Here is an 18427-nt window from a genome sequence, read left to right as displayed (position 1 = left end):
GCTACTGTGCCTTTGCTCCAAATTTTCATTTATTTAATTTCTGTATTCCAATTCCTCTAGAACACTCAATATCTTGGTTATGGTGATGACACTGTTTCTTTTCTGTATCATCGAGTTTTCAGTCTTTGGAGTCATGCCCACCAGCATACAATATATTTTATTTTTAGGTCTTGTATATTTATAAGCTAATGAACTAAAAAGATCTCTCTTGACCATATTCTTACTTTGAAAATTGTTTCATCCCCTCATGAGCAAAACATCCAATCAAGCTGTATGCAGTCAATGTCTCAGCTTTCTCACCTTCCCACTTCATCTTCTCCAATTCAATGAAACTGCTCTTTGTCACAGTCATCAGAGACTTTCATGTTGTAATATCCAATGCTCATTTTTGACTTGTAACTAATCCCACCTCTAAGCAGCATAAGACATAGTTGACCACTTGCTATTTTCTTGAGCCATTTTTCGATCATGGTTACCATAACAACATAATACTCTGATTTTCTTCCTATCTCAAAGTTCTCCTCATGCCCCATTTTTTTTTCCTTCTTGCTTATGGTCAAATTCTAAATATTGCTATGTCTCAAGACTCTGTCCTGGAATTCCTTTTTATCTCTATATCATGTTCAGAAACAGAGAGAAGGCCAGTGAGGTAGAATAACACGTTCATGAAAGTCAAGCTTGAAATGATGTCTTTTATAATTTTTTATTTACATAGAAACTAGAATGATCATTTTCTTATTCAAAATCTCTAATAATTTTGTACTTAACCTGGACTACAATATAAACACCTTACACATTCCTTATAAGGCTTATGGTCATGCCCTGACTGTGTCTCCAACTTCACATCACGGTATTTGTGTTTACTGTCTTTGTCAGGTATGGACTTTCCTCAGATCATCACAAGGCTGGATCCTTTTGAATCGTCAGATACTAGCTCAGTCTCCTCTAATTAGGAGAAATTAGACTACTCTATTGAAGACTTTCACTTCTTTTTCTCCACCGTTATTGCCCTTTATTCTAAGCCTCACTTTTACTCTCTCTTAGGACCTATTTCTATTGAAATGATCTTGATTATTTGCTTACCTACTTTTGTCTTGTTCTAGAACATAAGGTTTTCTGTCTGCATTGCCCATGTTTAAAAAAATTACTGGTAAAATACCTGGCACATAACAGTGATCAATATATAGCTGGTTATAAATAGCTTGAAACTTCTAAAATTTTAATATTGAAACATTTTGGAAATAATGTTAAGTTTGAATAAAATGAGTAACGTTTTTATGTTAGGAAAGTAAAAACTAATATTGCTTATATTCTAAAAAAAAATGTGAAGGGCATGGTTATAGTAAACATTCTCTTTTTCACTCTTTCTCAATATAATACAATTTTGAAGAGTCTATTCCATGAACTTTTCCTCAAGTTCATTTGCCTAAAGGTAAATTTGGGGTGCTGCACATGTTATATTGCGGGTTAGGAAACTGACTTGTGACAGGTAACTCCACACATAGTAGAGACAGAAGATTAGGATGGTAAACTCACACTTAAAAGGATCTTGAAAGAAAATTTGACATAAAATAATTAAGAATCATTGTAAGTTTTAAAGAGCAGAACAACATGAAAAATACTAGGTGAGAATAGTACATCAAGTATAAGTTGAGAAATGAATTGGAGGGAAATCTATGGAAAGTCTCTGCACTATAAGTAAACAGAAAAATCTACACATATTACTTTGGAATTTAAGATTGGCAGTTATTTAGGACATGGAAAAGGCAGGCCAAATTTTAAAAGGGACATAGAATTTTGGGGACTTACTAATAACTTAGATGTCGATAAGGACGAGGACAAGGAGAATAAGAGGTTTTAGTTTTGAGCTTTGGGCAACTAGAGAAGGATCATACCAGTGAGACAGGAGAAGGGCAATATCCAGGAATAATGATATCTTATGGGAAACATGACAAATTCAGTTTTCAATTTCAATGTTAAGATTTGACAGTGCATTAAAATTGAACTAACATCATGTCTGAGACAGAACAGTGGTGCTATCAATAAAGAAGGATTAAGCCTCTCTTCCTTTCCATAACCTCCAGGCAAATTCAAACTCTGTCTACTTGTCCATTATCCTTATCTTCCATTTAAACCACATTGTTTTTTCATTATTGGACATCAAACATGTGCTAAGTACTTTCAGGCACTCTTAAAATTTACTTAACTCACTAAAAACACCACTCGCCCTATAATTATATTACAGCAGGCTAGAGTAAGGTAATGAGGTAGCTGCTGTACCTAGCTACTGCTTCCTTTCTCTTCATAAACAGTGGTAGGTTTCAGATCTATTACACTCCAAACAGCTTGGTGTTCCTTTAAAACACGGTTTTATTTTTAATAGAATTCAGTAATCCCTCCCCTCTCTCACATTTTGCCACCAAAATCAGAAGCATTCCCTAAGTCAGTGTGCTTCACAGACATGGATATCGAATCACTATTAGGGGAAACACACAAACACACACACACACACACACACACACACACACACACACACAGGTAGGAAGATAATCTTGCTCTAGCTATTTTTTGTTTTAGATGTTTGGGATTTTGACTCACAATGGTTTTTGTTTTAAAAAGTTAAATAGTTATTAAATCCATCTCCATCCCTATGTGGGCACACACACGATATATATAACTATATTTTATCATAGGGCTACAAAGTGATTGACTTTAGAAAAGCTTTGAGGAATATAAAGTGTTACACTGAAGAGTATACTTATCCTAGACATTCTGTGAGAAATTCAGTACACAGAGCAAAAACTTGTGTTTAGTTTGAATCATACTTGAAAATCCTTCAGGAAAGCCATGTCTGATACCAAAACAGGCAGTTTTTTTCTTATTGTTGTATCTAATTACTGTTTCTTTATTTGGCAATGCCATGTGATAGTTGCCTTATATCTACGTACTTATCTAAAATCCATTTTAAATTATTCAACACTTCATGCATAATAAATACAAACTTTTAACAACCAATATAATAAATGCCCATCTGCTCTGTACCCTGTGATTCACTGGTTACATGCCCTAGAGAAAAGAGCTTTTCTTAAACATTAGATTAACAACATAATTACACTTAATTTGGAGAAACACTGCTATCAGGGAGGTGGAAGGTGACTAGGACAACTGATAAAGTAGGAGAGCCAGAGATCCATCTCATCATTCACTGGGGCATAAATTCACTTAATGAAGAGTCACACAGGGTCTATGACACTATATACACATTCTTTTTTCTTTCTCTTTTTCAAGAGTATCGAGTTGAATTCACATTACCTACCTGCTTCTAATCGTGGTGTCCTTTTTCTCCAAAATCCTGCTGCGTGTATTACAACACCATATTACAATCTATATCTTAAAAGACCAATTACAAATTAGGGAATCAAATAAGGGAAGAGCGGGAGACTGCTTAGAGTTCTAACAGAATATTAGAGCCAGAGAGAGGGATGAAACTGCTGAATCAGGGAAGTTGTAAAATTACTCAGATTCAAGAGACAAGGCAGGGATTTATGTAAATCACTTCCTATAATACATGACATGTAATATATAGAAAGAGAAAGGCACATTAAATCCACTTTCTAAAGAGAGGATGGTTATGGGGCCACAACATCACTCCTGCCTTTCCTTCCCTTTCATGATATGCTTTGTGTACCCATTCATTGAACTGTTGATCCTTTGATGCTCATTACATTAATGGCTGAATACTACTGGATTCCTGAACTTAAGTAGTTTTCAGTCTGGTCAGGGAATAAAACATTTAAACAAATAATTGCACTTAAATGTGAAAAGTAAGAATTGCTTTGAGGACAAGGGAATTAGGGATCACTTGACCAACTGAATGTCTCTGTTTGTGAGATCTGACACTTGAAAATCCAAGAGAGAGGATAATAATTTAACATCAAGGGCTGGCTAAAATTAGGGGTAAAGAGAATCATTCTAGGAATTTGGTAGTTGATATTTGCCCTGGTATCAGATTCCTCTTAGAAAGAATTATCTTTGTTTATAAAACAAACGTATTTGTATATGAAAACGTAGATAGGCTTCAGATCAAAGACTAGAACTTCATAGGAGACACCAAAACTACAAGAAGGCTTAAGTTTCTGCCTGTTTAAACAGAAAATGTTGGGAATTTATTCATGTTCTCTTTTTGGTTTGTTTTTCATCTGATAATATAGGAATTATCATAATATAGGAAGAAGAGAAAAAAGTAGTGGGGCAGATGATGGAGAAGTATGAAGAGACAGGAGACCAAATTTTGTCTTTTTAAAAGTTGGGATATGAAATATTCAAATTTAAGGTATTTGTGTTGCCACAAGCCATAGGTTTCAAAATGGGCTGACAGTGTTCTAAATGCACAAAGGCCATAAATAAGCACTTTGTCTTTTGTAAGCAAGAAAAGGTCCAGGAATAGAAGCAGTAGTTGCAAGATAATGAGATCTCCATACACTTAACCAATGGAAGCAGGAACTCTGCCAGAGGTGACATGAGAACATAAATTGGAGAATTTACCTTGTATTTTATACAAGACATGGTATTGGGTTTGAGTTTACCTTCCTTAGATATTAAATGATAGAGTGAACCAATCTGCACCTGACATTGTTTATTTCCTTTTGATCATTAAAAGGATAGTTTAGGGGTCATACCCCTACATTAAAATGTTAATGTAAGCAGTCACAACATTTGCCTTGCTGTCATTGTGCCTCTAACTACCTTCTCTTGCATTTCATTTCTAAACTTTGGAAGTAGTAGAATACAATGATTGCACTTACCTAATCACAGCCTACATGTCTACATGTCCTGTAGGTCCCAGCCTTTTGATAATGATACTAGGAATGCCTGAGGCACTCCCCTGGCCTAGTCGGTGTTACTCCTGGGGAATAGCTACAGACACTTCCCTCAGATCTGGAGCTCTGCTTTTATTAGGGTTGAGGGTGGGGTGTCTAGGGTTTCAGATTCACTCTTATTGGCTATTTCAAAGTATAAACGTGGGAATTAGAGCATGAGAAGAGAGTTGCCAGGTTACTCAAGCAGTCAGTTATCTAAGTTACCCAGGGCTTACATAAAGAGGAAACTTTATGGGTGGGGGATGGCCTGATTTCTCCTCTGGTTGTTTTGTTTGTAGCTGTGTCATACAGTTGGCAATACGTTTATTAGGATATGTATATCTTTGAAATTGATGCTTCCGAAATCAAAAGCTTAATGTCAGGCACTTATACCACATTGTCCTTAATTCCTTAGCTTCTCTTATACCGTTTAAACTGTTCTCGCAAAGTAAACAATATTGTGTTAACCACCAGATATACCAACCTACATTAGATCTCACTTTCCATGGCTCCCAAACCCTTCTGGATAAAGTCAAAGATACACAATTTTTAGCCTTCATGGATCACAATAATCTGGCCACAAACCACCTTACTTCTGATGGATCTCCTACATGAATGATCTGTTCCAGACACATTTTATGCTCACTGTTAGCCAAATATATCTTTCCATTCCTTTGTTGTGTATGCATTTTTAAAATCGCATTGCCTTCCTTTTACTAGTATCCCTGTCAAATATGTTCTCTTTACTCCTAGTATCCAAATTTTCTCTGACATTTTAGAGACAGCTCCAAACTATATTGTCATGGAGTGGGAAGTATTTCCCTCTACCAGTCTTGAGTTCTTGTGGCTGGAGTAATAATAAAATTGACACAGGACAGATTAACAGGAGAAAAACACATTTAATTCATGTACAGGGCAGACACATAGAAATGGGACCTAAAAAGTGGCCAAAGCTGACAGCTTTCATACTTTTTAGACAAACAATAAATTTCTGAGGAATTGACAGGACGAAGAAACTTAGGCTTTGGGTGCTTAATCAGTGAAGAATCTAAACAGAGTTTGGGCTTGGGGTGGTAAGTTAAAGTAGTAACAAGATTTGTTTATGTAGGCTTCTTGGCCCTGAATTCCCTATCTCTGCCAAGTAGGGTGTCTTTCCACCTCCAGATGCAGGGAGGGCACCTTTCACATGGCAGATTTATTTCCTGCTTTCAGGGGGAAAGTACAGTCAGTTTCTTTCTTGCATTGGCTGCTTCTCAAACAACCTCAAATCAAAATAATCAATATGCCATTGTGTCATATTTTGAGGTAGCCTGCCCTAATCCCCCAAAATATACTATATAATATTTATATAACTGTCATATCTGAAACTGGAGCATTAAGATCCCAACTACTTGTATCCCTCACTGCAATTATCATATGAAAATAATATTTACTTATAAATATTAATTAATTCTATAAATATTTTTGATAATTTCAGTGTGAGTTAATTTGAGTGAATTTAGAAGTACTCTAATATATTTCTTTTAATCTCAGCAACCATCACCAAATACTTTTATGAAACATTGAACCAGACATAAAAGACAATTTAGAATTTAAAAAAAAATTATCCTCCCCAAATTATAATCTACCCAAAACAAATATTAAGATTCCCAACATTTATCAATAACAAAACATTTTTTAAGAATGAGGGACTCTGCCTATGGTAATTAAGAAACATAAAGTGTTTCATTGTTTACTTTGCAAACATTTTCTCACTAAAGAAGTTATTATAAACATATATTGTTATGATGTTGAATAGTTTATGTTTACAAAAGTGTTTAGCATCATAGCCTACTCTTCCTTATGGAGAACACTTTACCCTTCCACATTATCTTTTGACCACTTAAAATTTTTACATTGTTTTGATGCTACCACAGCATTTTGATATCTTAGTGGATCTCTAACTTGATGAACAAATTCAGAACAAATTGGTAAATGTTAAATGGAATAAAATTAAGAGTGTATGAGGGATGGGTATATAAAATGGACTCTCCTGGCATGTCTTAACTTACAGTATTTGAAAAATTGACTACTTGGGATATAAATTAGATCATCAGTAAAATCATGTGAAATGAAGATTTTAAAAAGCAAGCTTCATGTAATAATCCTGTCATATCTCAGTTCATATGGAAATCACTGCTAATAAAATCTGATCTTCCACAAACCTTCATTGCTGATTTTTTTCATTCAATATAATTTAATCACCATTTGCTATAATCATCATGGTTTTCTCTGATTACACATTAAATCTATAGCAGATATACATATCTTAAAATGTGGTCTTTTAAGAAATGACTACTTTCTTATTGCTTCATTATGTTTTGATTATTTATTTATTGAGTCCAAAGGAAATGCAGTGTCAAAGATAAAGTTTCTATGTGATAAAAAATTAACAATTACATCTATCATTGGTTTTCATTATACTTTTGTTCAAATAGCATTTTGGAAAATACTTTCCCCCTTAGGTAATTCTGTCTTCTCTGTAACAGGTTTGTGTAATCCTTCCAATCTGTTATGGTTATGGCTGATTCAAAGAAAAGTACTGAAAGAGTAAATGCATATGTTTTGCTTTAGGATGATACAAGAAACAATAATTATAATAAAAGAAACCAGCAACGTAAAATATCATATATGACTAGTTATTTGCACTGTGTATTAAAATCCAAGTTCATCTGATTTTTCAATCATTTTACTCGTTATGTCTTCCAGTTTAGTATTCATATGTATAAATTATTAAATACTGATTATCAATATATTCACACATTTTAAGAGACCTTTGGTTACTCTTTAACTCTTTAACTAGTGACATAGTCTTGAAAACTGTACCATTTACTTTAAAGGTCTGTCTTCATTTCCATTATATTCTCTTAGTTTTTACTACTTCATAATTTGGATTATGAAAAATGCTCTTCAGGCACAATCTAGGCAAAAATGATTCTAGCTTTAGAAACACATTTATTTTTAAAAAGAAGCCAGTTTTTTTGGTGTTGCTAATCATTTGTATTATTTAATTACAACAGGTATGCTTTTTATTCTTGTATTACTATATATACCTCCATTTGAAGCACAAATATGTCATTTATTGGAGACAACAGCACTTTTGAGATTTTTTCCAATGGTTTGTGACTTTGGGCAAAACACAGCAAGATTCATCTTCTCATGTAAAGAAAGGAAACTGTATCTCCCTTCCTAGCCTGACTCATAAAATACTGAGTGAAATGAGACAAATTTATAAAAGGTGGACAATCACTCTTCTCAGGAGCATGTCACTGGACCTTCCATTTTGCATATCTCCTTTAGTGCTACTCTGGAAGGAGAGTATCTTTTGGAATACAAAAAATACCTGAGGTGTCCTGTGTATTCTTGTTCTCATTACTACCTTGTCAGCCTCTCTGAGAGCTGCATTGATTCTCTCATGTCTATAGAAAACAATTTAAAGTTAAGCAACAATTTTCTAAATGATTAGCAAAGTACCTTGCATCCTTTCATAAAGATTTGCATGTACTCCCAAGTTATAATCAAATTTGTGAGATAAAGTTGTTCATCTTGGGAGAGATCTCCTTCCTCTATATTTATTTTTTATTTTAAGTTTATTTTAAGTTTATTATTAAGTTTTTATTTCTAGGCAAACAGTCCAATATTTCTTTTAATCAGCAAGTATTTACTGGGACTTACTAGACGTTTATACCTATGAAGTCATTAAAGAGGACACAAAGATATTTAAGAAAGTCCCTTTTGCTTAAAATCTTAGTTGGTAAAATGATATTTAAATACATAAAGCCATTACATGACAATGTAAATAAATAATGAGCTATCGTAGTTATGATAAGACCTGAGTTGAGCTCATAAATAAATAAAATCTGCATAAAGTATAAGGAAGAAGAGAGCATTCTAAACAGAACAGCAAACTGTGCTCGGGATACAATGACAATAATAACAGAAAGAGAACCTGCCTGACTGGAGTCAGTACTGGGAGAACACGCAGAATTTGATAAAGAAGACCTGAGCTCTAGCTACATGTATGTTTTAACTTTCTCCTGTACTTTCAATAATGCATTGCCTCGGTGCAATGAGACTTTCTGATGATAATCCTACACTATTTATGCTAACTTTTTCATTCTATATCAGAAATTTCATCACATAACTCTTCAGTTCAAAAGACTCCTTTGGTTTCATATTATGTATTTGTTTAAGCTCCTCTAAATACAATCCCTTCCTTATGAATTAGATGACCTAGCAGGCTCTCAAATGGAAATGTACCAAACTGAACTCATCCTTAATACCACTCATGGTTTATTTCCTCTTCTTGCCTTCCTTACATAGAGAATTACAACACCATTCCCCATGTCACTCAAGCTAGAAGTCAAGAAGTTTGCTAATTTAGGCTCCTATCTTTGTTTATTCAGATTTGAATCATTTTTCAGGTCTTCCTCATTGTATTTGCTAAATATTTTCTAGATTATCTCTCTTTTTCTTTGTATGTTTGTTTGTTGAGACTAACTGTTGCTACCTTTTTTTCTGGCCCTCATCAGTTATTACCAGGATTATCTTTAAAACTGTTCAATTACTACTTTTTGTTTATCCAGCATAATATATAGATCCTTCAGGATCCCTTCTCAGCCCTCTTTTTCAGCCTCTTCTCCCGCAGTTCTCTTCCTCCTTAATTACTTTAAACCAGCTATTCAGAGTTAATTCCATGCCCCATAATGAGCCATGCTCTTTACAGATCTGTGGGTTTGCCCATGCCCCTGTTACGTCTTAAAACTTAATTCCCCTTCCTTCAATTTGCAACCAGTTCTGGTCCTTAAAGACTCTGCTTAAACATCTACCCTCTAAAAGCCTTCTGTGAACTGGAGTTGGGTTTATCTACCTAGTTTATTTATTGGATTATATGGTAACCCTTATCATGGCACTTTCAACCTTGTGCCAAACTAAAAAATCAATTTAGTTATTTGTTTCACCTATATTTTGCAAGCTTGAGTTTAATGACTTACTTTATCCTATTATTCTGGTAGAAGCATGACGCTTCCCTGTTATATAGTAAATGTTCAATGCTTGTTCCCTAAATAAGAAAACGTTATTCCATTTCCCTGAAATTTCCAAAGGAGAAAACAGGGAGGATGTGGGGAGTGGGTGCTCAACCAAGGTGAGAAGAAAGCCTCTGATTAACAGATCATGACTCCATGCTATTGAACAAGCCACTCTATGGGAGATCAGAGGATGTCTCCAAAAATTAGAGACTGTATATTCTAGTCCAATGAAAGGCTAATCAAAAAGAACAAGTTCTTTGTATCAGATGAATTCAAGCAAAAATTTACTACCTGCTTGCATTTAGAAAGATAATCCATGCTTTAAACAAGACTTCAGTTTTATTTTTGAACTTCAGCTCTTTCAAATTCTACATCTCAATCGAATTCAAGAAATAATTTTGAACTCTATCAGGTGTCAGGTACCTTGTTATTCTATGAAATGCCCAACATACCTATGAGGTTGTCAGATTCCAGACTCAATATTTTAGTTGCAGGGTTGGAAGGTCAGAAGTTTAAGGGAAAGAACATGAAGAAATAGATATTAAAGTAGTGATTTCCAAATACCAAACTCAAAATAAAGAAAGCTGGAAATCATTACTTTCAGGGAGGAATATCAGGATTTTTATATTGGACTATACAAAGCATGTAGAACTAGAGTTTTAAAACCACTTCAGACAGTCTTGTGTGCATACTCTATGAAATGCAAGCTTAGAAGTGAAAGAATAGTGTTGGAACAGGCAGACAGCCATGATTATTTTATGAAAGCAGCTTTGAACACAAGAAACCAGTCAAACTAAACCTAACCATGCTCACAATGAAAAAAATATGTTTTGCAATTTAAACAACTACTTTGCATTTTCATCAGTTGCATGAATACCTCTACTTGTTTGTCAGATTGGAACATGGGTTGAAAGGAAGCCACCTTTTCCCCCATTCCAGAGGAGCAATTACTTTGAGGATATTTTTTATATTTTTTATTATATAAGATATTATAGTTCTCCCCAAAACTGCATATCCTGCCTAATGTGAAGATAATTAGAAAGCCCCTTGCAATAGATATATCATTATAATTTGTATCAGTAAACCTGGAGATTGCTGATTTTTCATACTTATAGAGCAAACAGACACTGTCCTTTAATATAGTCAAAATGAGGTAATTAGTAGTTTCTCAGAACTGGTTGGCATTGGCTTGTGAGTCTAACATGCATAAATACTGAGACAATCATTAATTGAATTATCCATTTCAGAATCAAATAATTTTCCCTTGAATTATTTATGAGAAAAACACAATTTAAACAAATAAAATTAAGATGACAAAAGAAAAATATACTGCATATACGTAGGTAGTAATTCCATTTTAATATTGACCTGTCAGTACCCCAAATTGATTCTCCTTATACATGACACCAGCAAAGACAACTTTAAATACTACCTCCCCTGTAAGAGCCAAGGGAACTTTTTTCTAAATGACCATTGTACAGAGTTGCATGAACAAGTTAAAGAGATAAGCTTATGACCTAATGGCTATATGTTTACCTATTTATTAATCAGATATATTAGATAATTAATCAGATACATATTAATCAGAGAATATGTTTTGAGCACCCAGAAATTTACCAGTCTAAACTAGGTACTAAGAGGCACATAGGAATGTTGAATGATTTCTCCAAGTTGGTAAATTCCTTAGCAAATAGAAAAAGACAACAATAGCCTATTTTTTATCGTTAAGATAAGAATATACATTTCATTTTTCCACATCCACAAAACTTATCATAATAGAGCTATTGGTCTTATTCTTTTACAAAGATCGACTTGAAAAACTCAGCAGTGATATAGGTCTTAGTTTATTCCAGTTCGTTCAATTTTCCAGACAATAACTAATGTATTTTGAACTGTAAAACTGAAAGGAAATTATGCCTGCCAAAAAATGAAATTATGTCATTCCATGTGGCTCCTTTAATCACTTTATTCTTTTAATCATGTTTTCTTCTACATGTTAAAAAATTCGTAAAATTCAGTAATGTACAAATTGTTTCCCCAGTTATTATTAGAACTGCCAAGTTTTCATGGATTTTAAAGCTGACCTTTCAGTCACAGCATCTTTCCAAATGAGTTTAAGATTTGATCCTACTATCACCTAACAGGCATAAAAATTGCACAAGAAACTAAAGTGCACCCATAAGCGACGAAATGAATAATTAGCCAAACTGTTACATATAACTATCTGTGTTCTACAGAATTATGCATGGTATCCTTCTACACAAACTTATTAGTAACTACCAATGCTTCCTCAGGTAATGCTGGGGTTTTCTAAACAATACATTTTCATGAAAAATTTATATTTTCTTGAGAAGCAATTTTTATTTCAAGGTTAAGGTTAAAGGAAGACAGTGTTAATGAATAATGTTCTCATTTCTTTATTTTAGTAACTAAACTAAAAAACGAAATTCATGTGTAGAATACACTTTTCTTGTTTCTGGAATGACACCACCTTGTTTTAAAGGCTTAAAAAGAAAACTGATGACTCATGCTCTGGAGAAAAAATCTAATAAAATTGTGAAATGAAAACTTTGCCACTGGAAATGTGTGTTACACTCAAAGGTCTAATACAGTATTATAGTACATTTGATTATTGTTCATTTAAAGTTTATTTCTCCCAAATTCTGATCTTCATGAGAAGGGTATATCCTATACCCACTTGAGCCTGGTCATTGCTTTTGTCATTGTGGAATATGTGCAGAAATGATAGATGCCAGTTCTGAGCATAGGCATTAAGAAGCCTTGTCTGCTCATCCTCTAGGACCATCTGACCTCATCAATGAGACAAACCTGCTTTAGGTACTTTGGTGATCCAGGAATAAAAGACATATGGAACTGACTTAAATTTGATCCATGACTGGCAACAAGCCCACTCAAGTCTAGCTTAAATAAGCTAAAACCCAACCAACCCACAGATGCATAAGCAAGAAATAAATGCTTATTGTTTTATGTCATTAAAAAATAAAATAAAACTGTGAAATAATTTCTGTGTGCTTTTCAAAAACTGCGTTGTAAGACATAATGATACAGGCAAGATACTGGCTATATAACATCATTTCTGTGTATGCAACCAAGTCAAACAAACTATAATGAAAAATTATCAAAACTTAAAAATAGGCAAAGAGATCACTTTCTATCCTTTATGTAACTCTCTAGGTGTGTCCCCTTATTTGACTTGTCATTTTCTACTGATTAGGGTATTTAACAACTCTGTAAAGAAAGATGTTAACTTGTAGAAAAACAATTGCAATGCAAACAATTCTTGTCCAATTTCATTCAGTAAAAATGCAAATAATTTATAGAAAAAATAATCCCCCAAATTTATACTTCTATTGCTTTGAAGGACATGTACCAGTTTTAATCTAATTTAGAAATCTTATTCAAACTTACTTCTTTCAGTGACTATAAATTCTTTCATCTTTCTCTTTGAACCAAACTTACCACCTTGTGGATCCCTCATTAACAAGCAAATTAAGTCTGATACAATCTCAATTTGTGCTTTAAAATTTTAATAACTTTATTTTACAATAGTTTCAGATTTACAAAAAAGTCATTAAGATAGGACAATTTTCATTACCCCTCACTTACTTTCCTTGTTAAAATCTTACATTAGGATGGTACATTTGTCACAACTAATGAGTTGATTTTTAAAATTATTATTATTTTAATATATTTATTTATTTTTGGCTGCGTTGGGTGTTCATTGCTGCACACGGGCTTTCTCTAGTTGTGGTGAGCAGGGGCTGCTTTTTGTTGCAGTGCATGGGCTTCTTATTGCGGTGGCTTCTCTTGTTGCAGGGCACTGGCTCTAGGTACACAGGCTTCAGTAGTTGTGGCATGTAGGCTTAGTAGTGTGGCTCGCAGGCTCTAGAGCACAGGCTCAGTACTTGTGGCGCACGGGCTTAGTTGCTCCACAGCATGTGGGATCTTCCCAGGCCCGGGCTCGAACCCGTGTCTCCTGCATTGGCAGGCGGATTCTTAACCACTGCACCACCCGGGGAGTCCCTGTTATTAACTAAAGTCATTCTTTATTCAGATTTGCTTAGTTTTACCTCATGCTCTTTTCTGGTTCCAGGATCTCATACAGAATACATAATACATGTCATTATTATGTCTTCTTAGGGTCCTCTAGGCTGTGAAAACTTCCCTTGTTTATAATGACATTGGCAATATTGAGGCGTCTTAGATATTTTATAGAATATACCTCAATTGGTATTTGTCTGATGCTTTTCTCATGATTATACTGGAGTTATTGGGAGAAAAACTACTGAGGTACAGTGATATTCTCATCCTATCATACCAAGGGTATATTCTATCAGCATCATTTGCCAGTGTTATTGTTGGCCTTAATCACCTCAGGTTTCTTCCCTGAATAGTTATTCCTCTCCTCCTTCTATATTATACTCTTTGGAAAGATGTGTAGCCCACACATCAAGAGTGGGGAGTTACGCTCCACTTTTTGCATAGGAAACATCTACCAAAATTATTGGGAAGTCTGCACAGAGGATGTATCTATTCGTCCCCATTTATTTATTCAATGATTTATTTATATTATTATGGACTCGTGGATATTTATTTTATACCTTGGGTGATAATCCAATGTTACATTATTTATTTGTTGCTCAAATTGTTCCAGCTTGGTCATTGGAAGCCCTTTCAGTTTGCTCCCATGATCCTTTGACATAGTGTGTGTGTGTGTATGTGTGTGATTGTGTGTTTGAGCATTTCCCTATTTTCTGGCACTATAAGATGTTGCAGGCTCATCTTACATAATATCTGTCCCAGCCCAATAATCAAACATTTCCTTCTATTGGAGAATGTTATTAGAAATCCAAATCTGGGCACTGAGTAGAGAGTCATTTTTTTCACTTTCTGCAAATTATACTTTATAAAGTTAAATGGAGTTTATTGAGTCCACAGATTATTTATAGGAGTCTGTTTTCCAAGCCTGTTCTTTGCAGGCAACCCAAACATAAGGAAGTTATCATTTTCAACAGAAGAACAGACTGCCTAGAGGAACCGTCAGAATGGAATGTGAGCAAGGTTTGATGAATCCCTTATGTTTTCCGTGGGTTTTACAGTGAACTAAAATGTAGCAATGGAACGCATCTAGCATAGATATATACAGATAGACATACCTACTCAACTTTCTTTGTTTCTCGTTCTTTCATTCTTGATTTGCTTTGAAATGCTGTGCAATTTAAAAGAAACAGGACGTTAATATCAGGTGGGCAATTTAAAGAAACACTTAATTTTATGTAACTCAATCTATACTCCACTCATTGAATAGTGCATTTAGTGTAATGTTGGAAATCTTTTGCTTTAGTTGGCATTCATCTGATTCTACCAATTCCAGTTAGCAACCATTGAAAACCCTTACTTTAGAAAATACTTTCTGATTAAGTTTGTCTATATTTATCATTTGGGATAGGTCTTCACAGAATAAGAATTAGATCCTATATTTACTAATATTATTAATGTGTTTCACATTAATTTGTGCATAGGTATACAGGAAAGATGTCCTGTCTCTGTCATGACAGATCCAAATTCAATACCCAATAGAATTTAATTACATCCCAGGATGGATATGCCACAAGAATAAGAACAAGTTAAAGTTCAGATGTCAGGGGTCAAATATTAATAATAATTATACACACAAGGTATACTTTCATTTGGTGACTCCTTTCTATTTATTCCTTATTTTGATCTATCCAGCTCACTTCTACTTTGGAAATACAAAAGAGAAATTTCCTTCTCATTGACAATGGGATATAATGCATACTACATATATGTTTCTTATATTTTTATCACATATATTTTTTCAACACAGTGTCTTTTCCCAGGGACCAGAATGGTGCCACCTATACATTTTCTAAACATTAAATACAGAATTAGAAACTTTGGAACAATGTGGTCCTCAAGCACACATTGGTCCTTTAATACCTCAAGACCACTCTAAAAAATATCTCACTTCCTTTGCTGTCAGAGGTATTCAATGCCAGATAATAGGTAAATAGTATAATAAATTGTGCCACTATTTGCTATTAGCAGCAGTAAATTGTTTAACAACCTTTCTAATTTTGTTTTAAAACTCATATGGCTCAGAGTCCACTGAAGCCCCCTTTAAAAAGAAATCTAGCTTTCAGCCACTTAGTATTGCCTCTAAGTGCCCATAATGTACTCCTGGGACCCTTGTAAAGGCAAGAGCATTATTGCATTTATTAATTTCCCTCAGGGGAGAAACTTGATATGCAGTATACATATCTTCACTGGCAATCATATAGCTCAATTCTTTTATAATGGATGAAATAAAATTAACAGTGCCATCTTATGTATATCTCTTCACATTGTAGCTCTCCTCTTACTGCCAGATGTGTTTTAGGAAAGCTCCTGGTTGCAGCAGCTCATTGCTGCACCTGGGATTTGCTTTTTTATAGAAAAATGATTAATTGGATTAAATTCTCTATAAAAGGAAAAAGAGAACTGACGTCTTCTTTTCTAAATTTCGACATTCCAAATCTCTTTCAAGTACCTTTTGACATTAAAAAAATACTTCTTTTTCTATTTTGAAAGAACTTTAAGATTTTTGAAGTCTCACAGTTTAGTGGATATAAAACATCCTATGTATAGCCACTTAGACATGTGTAAATTACTAGGGACTAGCATAAAGAACTCTTCTTGTAAGTACGTTGAAAATCTAAGGATAATCATGCCTACAAGTTGAAGGTTGATTCTAGTATATATGAGGAGGTAAACATCCTTTTCAGTGCTTTACCTCTTCCTATCCTTCTTGTCCTATTCTTTCAGCATTCCCAGATGCTTTTTCACAGTAAATAAACTAAGTTTATGTTTATTAATGTGCAAAGTTTTTCTGATTTACTTCTAATACATTTCTATTGGTTTTCCCAGTAAATTTTACTGAGCTTAACATTTACAACTACTATATCCAAACATATTGCAGCCAGTCATATTTAAGACCATTTAATATTATATTTCTAGTACTCATACTCATTTATTATTCTCTCCCAAGGGAAAAATAAAAAAGGAGAGACTAACTATAGGTTTAGAACTACTAACATAGGATTATATAGTCAAAGCATTGCTGTTATTTTATCTAGACAGCAGAGAGCACTACAAAGCTAGCCCTGTTCAAATAAATTTTATCACCTTAGGGTGCATTAATGCAGCCAGGACACAAATCCAGAGAGTGACTAAGATCACATTTCTTTCCTGCTTAACAACTCCCCTTCCATTCTCTCCTTTCCCTTTAAAATATAGCGTCTCAGGGGCTTCCCTGGTGGCGCAGTGGTTGACAGTCCGCCTGCCGATGCAGGGGACAAGGGTTTGTGCCCCGGTCCGGGAAGATCCCACATGCCGCAGAGCTGCTGGGTCTGTGAGCCATGGCTGCTGAGCCTGCGCGTCCGGAGCCTGTGCTCCGCAACAGGAGAGGCCACAACAGTGAGAGGCCCGTGTACCACAAAAAAAAAAAAAAAAAAAAAAAAAAAAAAAATAGCGTCTCAGGAGAGAATTAAAACAAAACTATAAGAATGGAACCCTCTTCTTTTCACTCAGAAAAATGCTACCAGCATGGAATAATATTTAATTAGGCAACTAATCAATAGAACGTTTTCATATTAACAAAATCTGAGTAGAGTTGATTTTGTTTTAAAATCCTATTCATAGATAATAATTTCATTGCTCAGGTCAGTGGAATTTCTACCTAATCAGCTGGAATGTGGCCAAATGAAACTGATCAGAAGACCATATTTGAGACTAGTTCCATATTATCTGGGATTTCCTTGATAAAGCCTTTAAAACCATTTATATTCTAAGTTCTGGTGTTATTTCACTACTGGAACTTTTAGTTTGAAGATGTCTCTTCTATGAAGTATGGCCTCATCAAAGTAAAAAAACTAAATATCTTGAATAACTACTTTATCAAGAGTTTAATTTCTTCTTTGAAGTACTAAATGCTGCTTTTAAGGGTTAGGAGAGATGAGACACTTTGGAATTCATTTAAATTTCTTATTCTCAACCACGTAAAACACATAAGATGGGGAGATATTGTCATGTGACAGAAATGAAGTTAGTGTGTTTGATTTAAAGGTAATGTCTGTAACCCTGAAACCCCATAAGGGAGATAAGTTGGAATCTCTATGATATTACTCCTTTGAGTTATTCTTTTGCCCTTTCTTCATTTTATTTTATCTTACTTTTGGTCTTAGTCTGAATTTACTATAGCAAGTAGTTAAAAACTTTCATTAAGCAGTAAAATACTACATCTGGCAATACTGGACTGTAAATAAACATAACTAAGAATTAAGAAGGCATAGAGGAAAAAAGCATGTGCTTTAGCTGTCCTAACAAAAATGAGTTTGACTGTAAATTAGCTCATGTCTTTTTAGAACCTGTACTATTGTCACCTGAGATTATATAGGAAGTCAAAAAGTTGAGAGCAAA

The 18427-nt window shown here is 34.3% G+C and overlaps 1 long non-coding RNA gene across 2 annotated transcripts in view; it reads right to left on the bottom strand.

Moving 5' to 3' along the window:
- Positions 1-18427, bottom strand: part of LOC307186683 — a 220581-nt gene that overhangs the window by 29091 nt on the left and 173063 nt on the right. For both annotated transcript variants that reach the window (XR_013828447.1, XR_013828448.1), the window contains one exon: positions 15106-15158. This is a non-coding gene — a long non-coding RNA (uncharacterized lncRNA). The remainder of the gene's footprint in view (positions 1-15105; positions 15159-18427) is intronic.

This window comes from Stenella coeruleoalba, assembly GCF_951394435.1.
Source record: "Stenella coeruleoalba genome assembly, chromosome: 5".
NCBI lineage: Eukaryota > Metazoa > Chordata > Mammalia > Artiodactyla > Delphinidae > Stenella > Stenella coeruleoalba.
Note: the sequence above shows the minus strand (reverse complement) of the source record. Positions and strands in the feature narration are given on the sequence as shown.